This window comes from Lathyrus oleraceus, chromosome 7 (assembly GCF_024323335.1).
Source record: "Lathyrus oleraceus cultivar Zhongwan6 chromosome 7, CAAS_Psat_ZW6_1.0, whole genome shotgun sequence".
Lineage (NCBI taxonomy): Eukaryota > Viridiplantae > Streptophyta > Magnoliopsida > Fabales > Fabaceae > Lathyrus > Lathyrus oleraceus.
This window is the reverse complement of record NC_066585.1, coordinates 39,720,857-39,736,640: the sequence shown is the minus strand read 5'-3', so window position 1 is coordinate 39,736,640 and position 15,784 is coordinate 39,720,857. Positions and strand designations below refer to the sequence as shown.

General features: G+C 38.0%; 1 non-coding gene across 1 annotated transcript; it reads left to right on the top strand.

Annotated features, from left to right (window-relative positions):
• The first annotated feature begins 10,629 nt into the window (after nt 1-10,629).
• Nucleotides 10,630-10,736, top strand: LOC127108721 (small nucleolar RNA R71). The gene has a single exon (XR_007796240.1). It is a non-coding gene; the product is annotated as a small nucleolar RNA R71 (small nucleolar RNA).
• The last annotated feature ends 5,048 nt before the right edge of the window (nt 10,737-15,784 follow it).

Below are 15,784 nucleotides of genomic sequence, written 5' to 3'. Positions count from 1 at the left end.
AATTTTAGTAAATAATAATAATAATAGTGTAATAAAGGTAATAATAAAAGGATTTTGATTTTTTTTATATTGATTTTCCTTTATTTTTAGACTACAATACATGAATAATGAATAATATAATAATCATTTTAAAAAAATATAAAAATTCGAAAATTAAATATAAAAATTCAAAAAGTAGAAGTTTTAATTTTAAAATAATTTAAGTGAAGGTAAAGACATTATTGTTTGTTCGGCGTCTTTATTCCGTATTCACGTTTAACATGAAAGTATGAGTTTATCGCTAAAGGAGAAGGAATTTGTGAAAACCTACTGTGGTTTTAGTTGTCAGTAAAAGCCTCGGTTGGTAGATTTATGGAGAATTTTGATGCGTGGTTTTCGCAAGTATACGAACGCGTCAGAGTAATATAAAAGATTGTCGAATCCACAAAGACCAAGTGTCAATCTATCGTTATCTATTGTTACAGTGTTTATCTAAGGTAATCGAAATACAGGTTTTATGAGTGTACAATGGAATTTAAAGTATTAAATTCAATTTAATTAATAAAGACAGGCTCGAATGTAATTCACATAATCAATTAATAATCCAAGTACTTGCTAATAGAATTACTTATGGGCAGTGTTTCCTACTTTAAAAAGAACCAATTTAACAGGAACTGCCGCTTTCCCGTATTCAGAACCGAGTTGTACTCCCTAATCAAACCCTCTTATTATCACTTATAAAAAGGCGTGCATTGCGTTAGAGTAGTAAATCTATTTTTAAGAAATATAGTATCTTGACTAAGTTGAAAAGTATTTTGACTTGGATTTCTTAACCAAAAGAGGTTCTCACGAACCAGACTCTAAACTTTTAAACGCGTCCGAAAATAGTTTTAAAATCACTTTTCTCTTTAAGTTAAAAACTCCTAATGAACTAAACAAAGCGCTTTCGCTGTATTTGAAATAGTCAAAAACAATTAAGTTTAAAAAGACGTTGGACGGCTTTCGATCTTACCCAACGAAATTTAAGTGCGGGAAAACTTAAGTTGAAAGTCAAAATAGCCCTTAAGTGTTTCTACGAACAATTGTACGGATTATCGGTTCAATTAGACTAAAAACCTGAAAACAAAGAGAAACGTAGTAATAACATAACAAAATGATAATAAAACGACTAAAATGCATGCGAAATCGGAGTCGGAAGTATGGTGAATTTCAGTGTCATCAAATTCTCCCACACTTAAACCCTTGCTTGTCCTCAAGTAAAACACTAAAAAGCTCATAGAAGAAAAACTGTTGTCAATAATTGATTCGGGCTAGAAAGGCTTCTAAGTTCAAGTCGGGATGCAGTGATAGGTACTAACTGAGTGAACTAAGGGTATCGTGATGACACTTATCCGCAGACACGGATATAAACTCCATTCCTATATTAACCAACCCATGTTATCCCACAATACCTAGGCCTACCTCTTCATCTCTTTTTGGGTCCTTTTCATTCAGGCACAATCACATTAAGCCCGTTATCCGTACATGCTTCATAGTAGAGTGACCTGTTAGTGATTATGATCCAAACATGGGGTTCCTGGCACATAAATTTGTGTAAACCCTTTTATTTGACCCAACTCCAGTTGTGGGGGATCGGATCGTAATCCGCCCTACCGAGTTCAGCGCCAGATACCTCTGAACCAACTAACAACGGGTGAATTTTTCTTTTTCTTTTTCTTTTGCAGCAAATTTTTACAACTTTTTGGTTTAAATGACTTTGTGAGGGTCACCTACACCGGAGTTGCCTTTTTCTTTTATTTATTTCACTAGATCATTCACTTATGTTCATCGGTCCCCTATGTAGAGGGTGCTTCGGCAGGAGCTGACTGCTGGAATAAACTACTGAGGACTATACTAAAATGATGATTAAGGCCATGGTATATGGGGTTTCGGGAGTGATTCCTATATTCATGAAGTCTATGGTGCTAAAATGATACTGATGTTTCAAGCAGTTCTCCCAAGTCACCACATCCCAAACTCAAACCCATCTTAAAGCCCAAAAACTTTCAGAATAATACCGTTTTCTTTTGCAAAATTTTTTTGGTAGGGCTAAAGGAATGGGGAGATTAGGATGTACTAAAGATACATTATAATGGTGACTCGTCAGACACATGCATTTTCTAAAACACTTTAACTAAAGGCAAAATAAAACAAAGTAAACAACTAAAAAAAATAATAAAAATAAACAATCTAACTGAAAACAACAAAGAAAAATAGAAAGCGATAAAATCTCCTCCCACACTTAAATCGAACATTGTCCCCAATGTTTCGAAATAAGATAAGGGGAGAGTAACCTGTCATCCTACTGCTGACCACGGGTCCCTTCGCCATCCTGAGGTGGACGACAGGATCTGCTGCGACGACGGTCTCTCTGATCCATCCTGGCCTGTAAGGCAGCCTGAGCAGTCCTCACCTCTCGAAGGTTGCCTAAAATGGAACCCTGAGTGTGCTTTATTAGCGCAGAATGGTGACGGTGGTAGTGCTACTGACGTGATTCCTCGTTTGTGATCGCAAGCAGAGTCTGTGCAACAGTCTCATAGGATCAATCTGTCTTCCACTACGATTCTTGCATGAAGCTCATGTTGTCCGCCAGTTGTTACTGAATGGTAGAGAGTAGGTAATCACGCCTTTGCTCTCTAGCCATGTGGTCGCGCCACATCTCCTTTGTAATATAAAATCCAGGAGCAGAACCTGCAAAAGAAGAAGATGGTGCGGTGTGTGGTGGTGAAGGGTGATGGGGGGACACATGAGGTACGGGAGATTGCTCTCTCCGATAAAACTCTTCATTAGTGTCGCGTCCCTCCTCATCAGGAACATTAGGAGGAAGTAGACCCAAAATAGGTGGAGCATCTAAAACATAGGTCCGATTCCTTTCATTACGTACATCAGTACGTCTAGTGCATGGTAAGACAACAAATGGGATAGCTATACCATGAATCATAAGCCCATAACCTCCCTCTCTTCTCAATCGGCACAATTTCATATCTCTCAGAAATTTTAGGTTAATTGTGCGAGGAGCTAAGGGATCTAAGGTAGCTATCTCATTGTTCAGGTTAAGAGCCCAAGCAATAGACGTAATGAGTCCTCCAAAAACAATAGGTCCCGTTTTATTTAGAGTTAAATCCATATGAGCAATCATAAACGGGACCGAATTAATTCTCCTATTTGTGAGGCTTCCTTGCAAAAATAGAAGCTCTCGAGCATTGACCTTGTTTGGATTCTCCTGGCCAAAAATAGTACATGCCAACAGATATCTAAAAACTCTGATGGTCGGGTTATGGATGGTCGAGGCAAGAATTCCTTCAAAAGAATTTATTGAAGTGTTAGACAATCTCTGCCAGAAGGAAAACACCTCGACCAACCAATTTGAATCCAAAGGGGCCTTACAAATAGCACCTTCCCCATGAGGAATTCCTAACAGACCTGCTAGTTCGTCGATACTAAATTCATACTCAACAGCAAATATTCTAAATCGAATAGTACCAACTGTGCTAGCAGTGTTAGGACTGACAATATAAATTAAAGAGCTTAAAAACTCGATTGTCAATTGCTCAAAGGTAGGCTCTCTGTTTGAAAAGATAGTGTGCAAGCCTAAATTATCTAATAAATGAAAAATGTTATGGTAGATACCCAAAGTGTAAAGACAATTATCATCCACATACCTTGTCGGGAGAATTTCCCGATTTTGCAACCTTTCGATAATCTTTCTCTGCCTATCCCCCGGTTTCCCTTCATGAAGGATAAATCCGTTGAACTCCATTTTTTTAGCTCTTGGAATGTGATGAAGAAGATGAAGATGGGTTTTTTTAAAGGTGGGATTTTTATGAATATTGACGGATGAAAATGAAAATGGAAGTTGGGAAGGTGATTTGTATGGTGAGAAGATGAGAAATGTGGGAGCTTTTATGGGTTTCAAGAGAGTTTTTGGAAGGTGAAAAAATGGGTTTTGGAGGTTGGAAAGGTTTAAAATGGTGGAATAGGTGAGTCTGCCCCGAGCTTTTGCAGACGCTGTGGCGGGCGTCACAACATCCATGGCGGGCGCCACAAGGCTAATTTCAGCTGGGCCGGATTTTTGCTCATTTGGCATGGGCTTCTCCATTCTCTTTTCGGTTGGGGGGTCTGGATAGCATTTGCATTGTTTTTTCCTAATGAAATAAGGCTTGCACAATTTTATAAAAATAAAATTTTAAACATTAGACTAATAAATAAATAAATAATTAATATAATTAGACTATAATATAAATATAAAGGGAATAAACACACATAATATGGAAATATCAATGTGCTAACATAGTTAAGAAAATATACCAAATGCAATAATATGAAATAAGTTAGGAAAATGCGGAAAATATAAGCATAAATGAGACAAAATAAAACGAGATGGTAAAATCAAATAGCAGGGGGTTCTTCTGCCTGACTGGATCCACGAAGTACGGCTATCTCCTGGCGAAGCTCTGCTATCTCCTGGTACAAACAATCAGCCTCGGTAGCATGTGTAAGATCGGATACCGCCATCTGTAAAGTGAGGTCAACCACCTCCTGCCTAAGCCCGACAATCTCTCTACGACACTCGGGAATCTGCGTGCGGATGTCTGGGGTCTGCAAAGATAAATTATTAGAGAGCATATTAATCCTGGGTGAAGGCGGTGTAGGGGTATACTCAGCAACAGGTGGGGATCTAGTCTTCTCAATAGTCTCTCCATGACCCTCAAAAGCATAACTCCAGTTAGTTGGGTCATGAAAACTGGTCATCATCGGATCTGGCAGTGTAAAGTAGTGTATCGTCTCGCTATCAATCAGCAATTTGAACTGTCTGGGATTGAAAGAGGATCTCCTCATCAATCCTCTGGTCAAGCAGAAGTTGATATCCATAGTAGTGTACCCACAGAAGGTCCTGAGATGTAGCAACTTGCGGGATAGACCTAACGTGATGGCAATCTGTGTGACGATCCCTCCTACATGAATAACTCCTTCGGATGATCTGGCAATACTGCTAAGGCCACAAAGTAGAAAGTTCCCACATGCCACAGGGCGAGACTGGGATGCACAAAATAGCAAAAATATCTCCTCCTCACTCATCGAAGTCTCAGCATCTGGTCTCCAAAGAAAAGAGTGCGCCAGTATCATTTGGAAGTACCTCATAGCAGGGTTGTGGATAGCCTGGGACAATTGAGTTGAAGGATCCTGACTCCTTCCACCAGAGATATCGCTCCAGAATTTCTCTACTTCCTTACCCAGAAAGTATCCCATCAGCATCTCAGGGATAGCGTCGGGGGTGGTCTGAAAATCTAATAAGTCACCAAACTCCTTCTGGATGAAAGAGTACTCAATCCCAAATAGCCTGAAAATAGCATACCCATCTGGTCCGGAGTAAGGATCATAATCAAACGAGCTGAGGAACTCCAATGTCAAGTTCCTGTAGGTGTTGCTCAGGTCATCAGCGAATTCATCCCATTGGAGTTGGTGACACAGAAATCTGATGCTCGGCTCAATGCATATGGCTTCCATGCAGTGCTGGTCTGGATAGTGTGTAGGGGCCATAGGGCGCTGGTAGAGAGCTATGTAATGCTTTCTCTGGGCATCATGTCTGAAAGCTACGTGCATGTCATCAAAGTTCTGCATCCTGCAAAGGTTAGGGAAAAGGATCCTGAAAACACAAACATTGTAAATATTTAGTCCTGGTAAAAATATGATTAAAAATAAAATAAAGTAAATAAATGCGAAAAAAGTAAAATAAGATAAGAAAACCGTGGGTTGCCTCCCAAGCATCGCTTGTTTAACGTCATTAGCTTGACGACCGGAATTTATACACCTGTAGTAGGAATCGATGGATCTATCAGAGTGTGGTTGGAGTAGTCTGTTGGAATGTCTCCTCCTTCGTAGAGCTTCAGTCTTTGCCCATTCACAATGAATGGACTACAGGTTTCGTTCTTTATTTCTGCAGCTCCGGATCTCAGAATCTTAGATACTTTGAAAGGGCCAATCCATCTTGAACGCACCTTCCCAGGGAAAAGTCGTAACCTAGAATTGAACAGGAGAACAGGGTCGCCTATATTGAAATCCTTTTCCACTATTCTTTTGTCATGCCAAGCTTTTGTTCTCTCTTTGTATATTTTGGCATTCCCGTAGGCAGATTGCCTGAGTTCTTCCAGTTTGTGGATGTCAAGGATACGTTTTTCACCAGCGGTCAGGTAATCCAAATTCAAAGTTTTAATGGCCCAATAGGCCTTATGCTCTAATTTAAAAGGTAAATGACAGGATTTTCCATAGACTGGTTGGTAGGGAGTAGTTCCTATAGGGGTTTTGAAAGCGGTTCTATAGGCCCATAATGCTTCTTGGAGCTTCTGAGACCAGTCTCTTCTAGATATTGAAATAGTTTTCTCTAGAATTTGTTTTATTTCCCTATTGGATACTTCTACTTGGCCACTAGTCTGTGGGTGGTATGGTGTTGCTACTCTATGCCTAACTCTATATTTACTTAAAAGTTTATCAAATATTCTCGATGTGAAGTGCGATCCTCCATCGCTTATGACTAAACGGGGTGTTCCAAATCTAGGGAATATATAGTTTTTAAATAACTTGATCACCACTCTAGTGTCGTTTGTGGGTGCAGCTATAGCTTCAATCCACTTAGACACGTAGTCTACAGCTACTAAGATATACTTGTTGTCTAAGGATGGTGGGAAATGTCCCATGAAATCTATACCCTAAACGTCGAAGAGTTTTACTTCCTGAATGTTTCTTAGAGGCATTTCGTCACACCTTGAAATATTTCCCGTGCGTTGGCATCTATCACATTTGACAATGCAAGCATGGACATCGCGCCACATGGTAGGCCAGAATAGGCCAGCTTGAAGAATCTTGGCGTATGTCTTAGAGGTGGTCGCATGTCCACCATAGGGTGCAGAGTGACAATGCTCAATTATACTTTTTACCTCCTCTTCTGGAACGCAACAGCGAAAAATGTCGTCTTTACCCCTTTTGAAAAGGAGTGGTTCGTCCCAATAAAAGTTTCTTACATTGTTGAAGAACTTCTTCTTGCGGTGGTAGTCAAGATCAGGGGGTACGATATCAGCAGCTATCTAATTAACAAAGTCTGCATACCATGGTATGTTACTTACAGCTAAGGATTTTTGGAAGTGCTCATGAGGGCCTAGGCTATCATCTTCAATGGTTTCTAGTCTAGCTATCAGTCTATCATAGGCAAAATCATCATTTATGGGTACTAAGTCTGGTTTCAGGTGTTCTAGCCTAGAAAGGTGATCAGCCACTACATTTTCAGTGCCTTTTTTATCTCTGATATCTAAATCAAACTCTTGAGGTAACAGAATCCATCGGAGTAACGTGGGCTTGGCATCTTTTTTACTTAATAGATAACGAATGGCAGCATGATCGGTGTAAACTATAATTTTGGCTCCTACTAGATAAGATCTAAATTTGTCTATAGCGAAAACTACAACGAGTAATTCCTTTTCAGTTATTGCGTAGTTGAGTTGGGCAGCGTCTAGGGTTCTACTGGCATAATAAATCTCATGTAATTTTTTATCTTTCCTTTGTCCTAGAACGGCTCCAACGGCATAATCACTAGTGTCGCACATTATCTCAAAAGGTTCTGACCAATCAGGGGGTTGCATAATAGGTGCTGATATTAATGCTTGCTTTAAAAGATTAAATGTTTCATTACATTTTCCATCGAAAATGAATTCAGCATCTTTCATTAAAAGGCCAATTAAAGTTTTAGTTATTTTGGAGAAGTCCTTGATAAAACGCCGGTAGAATCCAGCATGTCCAAGGATACTTCCGACTTCTCTGAGAGTTTTGGGTGGTTTTAGGTTCTCTATGACTTCTATCTTAGCTCTATCTACCTCTATACCTTTTTCGGAAACTATATGTCCTAAAACAATCCCTTCGGTGACCATGAAATGACACTTTTCCCAGTTTAGCATGAGGTTCACCTCCACGCATCTCTCCAGGAATTTCTCAAGGTTAGCAAGACAATTTTGGAAATCAAATCCGCAAACCGAGAAATCATTCATAAATACTTCCATGATACCATCTAGGTAATCTGCAAAGATTGACATCATGCAGCGCTGGAAAGTAGCTGGGGCATTACAGAGACCGAATGGCATTCTTCTGTAGGCAAAAGTTCCATAAGGGCATGTAAAGGTAGTTTTTTCTTGATCTTCGGGGTGGATAGGTATTTGGAAGAATCCAGAGTATCCATCTAGATAACAGAAGTAAGAGTTTCTGGCTAGACGCTCCAACATCTGGTCTATAAATGGAAAAGGGAAATGGTCCTTCCTGGTTGCTTTATTTAACTTTCTGTAGTCTATGCACATCCGCCATCCTCCTTTTATCCGTTTTGCTACATGTTCGCCTTTATCGTTTTGCACGACTATGATGCCTCCCTTTTTAGGTATTACATGCACAGGGCTCACCCACTTACTATCCGAGATCTGATAGATTATACCTGCCTCAAGTAACTTAAGAACTTCTTTTTTAACAACATCACTCATTATATGGTTTATTCTTCTCTGATGTTCTCTGGAGGGCTTTGAATCTTCTTCGAGCGAAATCCGATGCATGCATACAGATGGGCTTATACCTGTCAGGTCAGAGATATTATATCCTAAGGCTAAGGGATATCTTCGTAAAACATCTAAGAGTTGGTTTGTTTCCTCTTGGCTTAAGGTAGCACTGACTATAACTGGACAATTCATCTCTTCATCAAGAAACTCATATCTCAGGTTCTTAGGCAGTTCCTTAAGTTCTAAGGTTGGTTTCTTAGGGCATGGCATAGGATCTGGGGTAAGGGATAAACATTCGTAAATATTATCATCGATGTAGGGTTTACTAAATTCATCATCTTCCAGTATGAGAGTTGATGGCAACTTAATTGTTTTTATGATTTCTTCTTGTTCTACTTCCCTAACACATTCATCAATGATATCTATGGCATAACATGCCTCTCCCATCACAGGTGCCATAAGAAATTTTGAAAGTATAAATTCTATCTTCTCATCACCTACCTCAAATGTCAACTTTCCTCTCTTGACATCTATTATGGCTCCTGCAATTGATAAGAACGGTCTACCTAGAAGGATTAGTATATCATTGTCCTCTTTAATGTCCATGACAACAAAATTAGTAGGGATATATAACTGAGCTATCCTAACAGGGACATCTTCTAATACGCCTATCGGATACTTAACAAATCTATCGGCTAACTGAAGTGACATCTTAGTAGGCTGTAATTCTCCTAAGTTTAACCTCTCACAAACTGCTAAAGGCATTAAGCTCACACTAGCTCCTAAGTGTAGAAAAGCTTTTTCGATGACATGACTGCCCGAAAGACAAGGAATAGAGAAATTTCCAAGATCTTTATCTTTTTTGGCTAACTTATTCTCGGAAATAGAATTTCATTCCAAAGGTTTCAAATCGTCGAGTCTACGTTTGTTGGTAAGGATGTCTTGGAGAAACTTTGCATAAGAAGGTATTTGGGTGATGGCTTATGTGAAAGGGATTTCTACGTGAAGTTTTTCTATAACCTTAATAAATTTATGATATTGGTTATTGATCTGGGTTTGTTTGAGTCTTTGCGGATATGGTATCGGTGGTTTGTATGGCGGGGGTGGTACATAAGTTTTGTCTTTAGGTTCTTCTCCTTTTTCTTGACCTTCCTATTTTTCAGATTCCTATGATTCCTTTACTTTGTCCGTGGGTGCTGTATATTCCTTAGAAGTTTTGGGTTCACTCAATCTTGGGTTTGGTGGCTCATCATAAGCGTTCCCACTTTGTAGGGTAATGGCATTTGCTTGTCCTCTCGGATTCTGTTGAGGTTGTCCAAGGAACTGTCCTCCAGGTGTAGTCTGGGGGGCTTGGTTTAAAGCTACCTGAGAGATCTGTGTTTCAAGCATCTTAGTGTGAGTAACTATTTGGTCAACCTTGGTTACTAACTAGGTAATCAGTTTGTTAACGTGAATGTTTTGGTTCATGAACTCTTTGTTTTGTTGGGTTTGAGCAGTGATACAATTTTCCATAATTTTCTTAAGACTCGGCTTTGGTGGCACAGGTTGCATAGGTTGATTTGGTCTTGGGGCTTGGTAACCTGGTTGTCTCGGAGGTGCATTATTTTGGATAGGGTTATTGTTCTTATAGGAGAAGTTCGGGTGATTCCTTCATCCAGGGTTATAGGTATTCCAATATGGGTTCCCTTAGGTGTAGTTCACTTGCTCATAATGGGTTTCGTTTAATAGACTGCATTCTGCACATTGGTGTCCTTTAGTTCCACATATCTCACAATCCGACGAAACTGCGGTTGCAGTATTCGGGTTTACGCACATATGCTCGACCTTAAGGGCTAATGCGTCCATTTTAGTTTGCATCATGTTTATAGAGCTTAATTCATGTACTCCTCCTTGGGCTTCCTTCTTCTTAACTGTCGCTCGTTCAACTCCCCATGATTGATGGTTTTTGGCCATATCTTCGATGAGGGCACTAGCTTCAGGATAAGGTTTGTTCATTAGTGCATTGCCTGCGGCAGCGTTGATGGTCATCTTAGTGTTATAGTGAAGTCCATTATAGAAGGTCTAAATGATTAACCAATTTTCTAAACCATGATGTGGGCATGCTCTTAACAGCTCCTTATATCTCTCCCAAGCTTCGAACAACGATTCTCCTTGGTTCTGGGTAAATCTTGTTATATGGTTTTGAAGAACGGCGGTCTTACTTTGGGGAAAGTATCTAGCAAGGAATACTTTTCTAAGGTTGTCCCAAGTCGTAATGGAATTGTGTGGAAGGGAATCTAACCATGATAGGGCTTTATCTTTGAGGGAGAAAGGGAATAATCTTAAAAGGATTGCCTCAGAAGAAGCTCCATTGGTTTTAAAAGTGTTTGCTAATTGGAGAAAGATTTTTAAATGTTGGTTTGGGTTCTCGGTAGCAAGACCTGTGAATTGTCTTTGTTGCACTAGTTGCAACAGGGAGGGTTTAAGTTCGAAATTATTAGCTGGGATAGTTGGGTTTACTATACTAGAACTAGGTTCTTCGTTGGATGGTTGGGCGAAATCCTTAAGAGGTCTTTGGTTTTGATCTTCGGCCATAGCTCTCCTAATTCTATGGAAAAATAAACGTGCGCGAGCGTAACGTTCAGGTTCCGCCAGAGGGTATACTAAGCTTCCGGTGCTGCGAGTTCTTTGCATTGACCGGCAGGTAACAACCTAAGTCTAAACGATATAACAACAGGTTACGAAATTTGACGAAATTAGTCCCCCGCAATGGCGCCAAAAACTTGATGCATGGTTTTCGCAAGTATACGAACGCGTCAGTGTAATATAAAAGATTGTCGAATCCACAGAGACCAAGTGTCAATCTATCGTTATCTATTGTTACGGTGTTTATCTAAGGTAATCGAAATAGGGGTTTTAAGAGTGTACAATGGAAAGTAAAGTATTAAATTAAATTCAATTAATAAAGACAGGCTCGAATGTAATTCACATAATCAATTAATAATCCAAGTACTTGCTAATAGAATTACTTATGGGCAGTGTTTCCTACTTTAAAAAGAACCAATTTAATGGGAACTGTCGCTTTCGCGTATTCAGAACCGAGTTGCACTCCCTAATCAAACCCTCTTATCGTCACTTATAAAAAGGCGTGCATTGCGTTAGAGTCGTAAATCTATTTTTAAGAAATATAGTATCTTGACTAAGTTGAAAAGTATTTTGACCTGGATTTCTTAACCAAGATAGGTTCTCACGAACCAGACTCTAAACTTATAAACGCGTCCGAAAATAGTTTTAAAATCACATTTCTTTTTAAGTTAAAAACTCCTAATGAACTAAACAAAGCGCTTTCGCTGTATTTGAAATAGTAAAAAATAATTCAGTTTAAAAAGACGTTGGACGACTTTCGATCTTACCCAACGGAATTTAAGTGCAGGAAAACTTAAGTTGAAAGTCAAAATAGCCCTTAAGTGTTTCTACGAACAATTGTATGGATTATCGGTTCAATTACGATCCTTAAATTCTAACCTTTATAGATTTAGTTAGACATGGTAAAGTAAAGGTGCATTTTAATTTAAATAAAAGTAGTGCGAGTGCGGAAAGTAAACAAAGTAGTGCGAGTGCGAGAAATAAACGAAAGTAGTGCGAGTGTGAGAAATAAATGAAAGTAGTGCGAGTGCGAGAAATAAACAAAAGTAGTGCGAGTGCGAGAAATAAATGAAAGTAGTGCGAGTGCGGGAAATCAATAAAAGTAAAGACAGTGCGGGAAAGTAAAGTAGACAAAGTTAAAGCAATAAAAACCTGCTCCAATCGGAGGGTTGAATAAAGTGTGTAACAGAAATGAAAATGGCGGTAGGATTAACATCCTTCCAAAATGCTCCAAACTCGATTACAGACTCGATTACACAGTTGTGGAAACACTCCAATGTGAAGCGATTACCACGTTTACAATACTGAATATATGCCTAGTTGTAACTAAGTTTTGTTCTAAGTTTGGATGATGAAAAAAATGAAATCGAGTCTCTATTTATAAGCAAGGAAAATAATGGAAAAGACAAGGATGCCCTTCAGTTTGAATTTGGGAGGGAAACTTCTTTCTTCTTGTGGCGCCCGCCACAACACCATAGCGCCCGCCATAAGGGTAAATTGTGGCGCCCAAGTGGAGATAGTGGGAGGCGTGGCAGTTGAGGAGAATTTGAACTATGACACGTCATGGCTGGACCCATGGCGCCAGCCACAGTGGGAGCCACAAGTGCAAAATGCTGATTTTTAGTCTTTTTAGCTCATTTTCACTCCTTTTCTCGATCGGGGCTCCAATTAGACTGAAAACCTGAAAACAAAGAGAAACATAGTAATAACATAACAAAATGATAATAAAACGACTAAAATGCATGCGAAATCGAAGTCGAAAATACGGTGAATTTCAATGTCATAAAATTTGTTTCAAATTCTCGATGACGTTTACATTTCTCCCAAAATAGCTAATATATTTATTTGGTTGAGGGACGGCGTCGGTTTCTCGGTCAGAAGCAGTTATGTTGTGAATCAGAAGTAGGTGGATGACAATTCTGCCATGGATACAACGTGTCTTGATGGTTTAAGTTTTCAGCTGGACAATGTTGATGAAAGAATATTCTTCTTGAGACTAATAGTGGAGAGCTTGTCCTTTTTTATCAAGTAATTAAGGAAGATGAGTTGCATCTTTTCAAGAACTGTGTGATTAGCAAAGTTGTTTGGCTAGGAATTGAGGTGGAGGAGCGAAATAGATGCCTAGCATATTACCTGTTATTAATTCGCTCAAAGTTGGAAAACTGATTTTTTGACAAATTACTTGGATTGATTCTGCTAGCAACTTGTTCTATTCTTTGATTGAACTGAAATGATATTATTTTCAAGGAGGACAAGTTGGCTAACTTTTAGCCTGTAAACTCTTCTAATTCAAAAAAATGATATGATAAAGAAATTTTACTTATCAAATCGATTACACTTAAGTGTTTCAATAAATGATCTGTAACGCTTTTACAAACCAAAAAAACATGTATAGAGGTCAAAATTCCCAAAATCCAAAAAGATTGAAAGTGAGGGTGACAAAAAAAATACCACTAATCATTTTCCCGTGTTTCACCCTTAATCATTTTAAAGTCCAAATATAATGTAATAAAAGAAATCCCATTTTTCAATATTTTTTTATCTTCAATTCAAAATTATTTTAAAATATTTATATATATTAAATAATTTTGTAATTGGGCCTAAGTGATACAATAATCCGATGAATAAAAACCCATTACATGTCTCTAAACCCTAGGTAGATAAACCCTATATAAATTATACGGCGCTTCTCCTTAACTTTTATCAAACCATCATATATATTCACGTAAATTGGTAGCTTCAACTTTTAATACCAACTCATGAATTTTATTTCAATTCTACAGGGCTTCTGCTTTACCTTCCTCAAATATATTCCCGTAGGTATGTGAATCAACAGTGTTACCATAGGTTTGATTTAAATACGGGTATGTATTTGCACTATTTCTTTAGATCTAATTCCCTAACAATTAAATTTCACTTAATTTCTTTCATATGTGATATTCTATAATCTCTTCTAAATCTTGTTCTAAATTATGGAGCTTCATTCTAACAGTTGAAGATGAAGTTTATTCATTCAGCGGAAATCTCTACGATGCAATTTGATTGATCTCTTGTCAGAGTTTATTTTTCTTTTCCTCGATCGTGATTTCCTTGATTAATTGAGGTGAGTCATAGTTTTTATATTCAATAATTATTCTTGTATTTGTTAAGAATTTGAAGTTTGTTTTATGGATTTTTTTTGTGTTTGATGGAATTATGATAAGATTAAAATATATGCTTGCTAGGTTTGTCTGGTCTCTTAATTATGTAGTTTGCAAGATTTGATGGAATATATTATGTTGAGCTAGCTTCTCGAGCATCTTCCTCCTAAAGACATTGAAATACAAAATATCAACTAGAATGAAAGCACTATTGAGGATGGTACTAATGCAAACATTCAAAATTCTGGAACAAACTCAGATTTTGTAAACAATTCTTAAATTATGTAAACAAGTCAAATTAATGGACCTCAACCATGGCATGTGAAGAAAATGATGAAAGGGTAGAATCAAATAAATGAATAAATTTTTATTTAATGTTAGGAATGTTTTATTTCAGTTTTTACATGTGTTATGTTAGACAACTTTATAGATCTCGTGCTTGTGTTAATTTCATTGTTCTGTAAGTTTGATAACTAGATAGATGTTAAAATTCTGGTATCAGATATGAGATGTCGAAGGTAATGTCACGACACTAATATTTGAGTTACACAAACAGAAGAAAGATATAGAATGGTAATGCAAATGACACAACCAATTGTTAACCCAGTTCGGTGCAACTCACCTACGTCTGGGGGCAACCAAGCCAGGAAGGAAATTCACTAAAATAGAATCAGTTCAAAAACTCTCTATACACTTCAACAAGTTACAGTCTTTCTCACCTAATCTCTACCCGTGCAATTTCTACCTAAGCACTCTTAGATATGAGAACCCACTCACTTCCCTACAATCACACCTGTGATCTTAAACACCAATCCGTTGAGAAAAGAAAACACTTTTCAATAACACACTCTTGATTATACTTCACAGTTTCAATCAAGAAGACACACATTTGATCTTGCTTCACAACTTTGATCAAGTAGACACACACTTGATCTTGCTTCACAGCTTTGATCAAGTAGACACACACTCTTGCTTAACAGCTTTATAGTGACAAATTACAACAAAAAATTAGTCCAATTCAAGCATCAAAAGATAACTTGAATGGCTTACAAGTCTTACGACTAAACAAGACACAAACCATAGGTCTCTCTCTATATTTCGCTCAGTATTGGTTGTGTTGTAAAATAGGTTTTCTAAGTCCCTTTTTATAGAAGCTTTCAGCTGGGCTTGGACATCTTGAAAACCCTAAATCTATTTTCCAATTAAATCTTTTCATAACAGGTGGTTAGATCTCCTTGGAAAATAAGTAAATCAGGTTGTAATCCATGATTGAATGCGCCTGCAAATCAGATCTTCAATCATACATAGATTGCCATTAATTGTGCAATCACAAAACACCAGACATTCACACTGAATGTTCTGTGTACAAGATGTCATAACATCGGGTCTGACATCCTGGAAAAATCCTGCATAATTCCATAATTCTTTTTATAACTTCCAGTAGGTACACAAACATCAGATGCCATGACATTG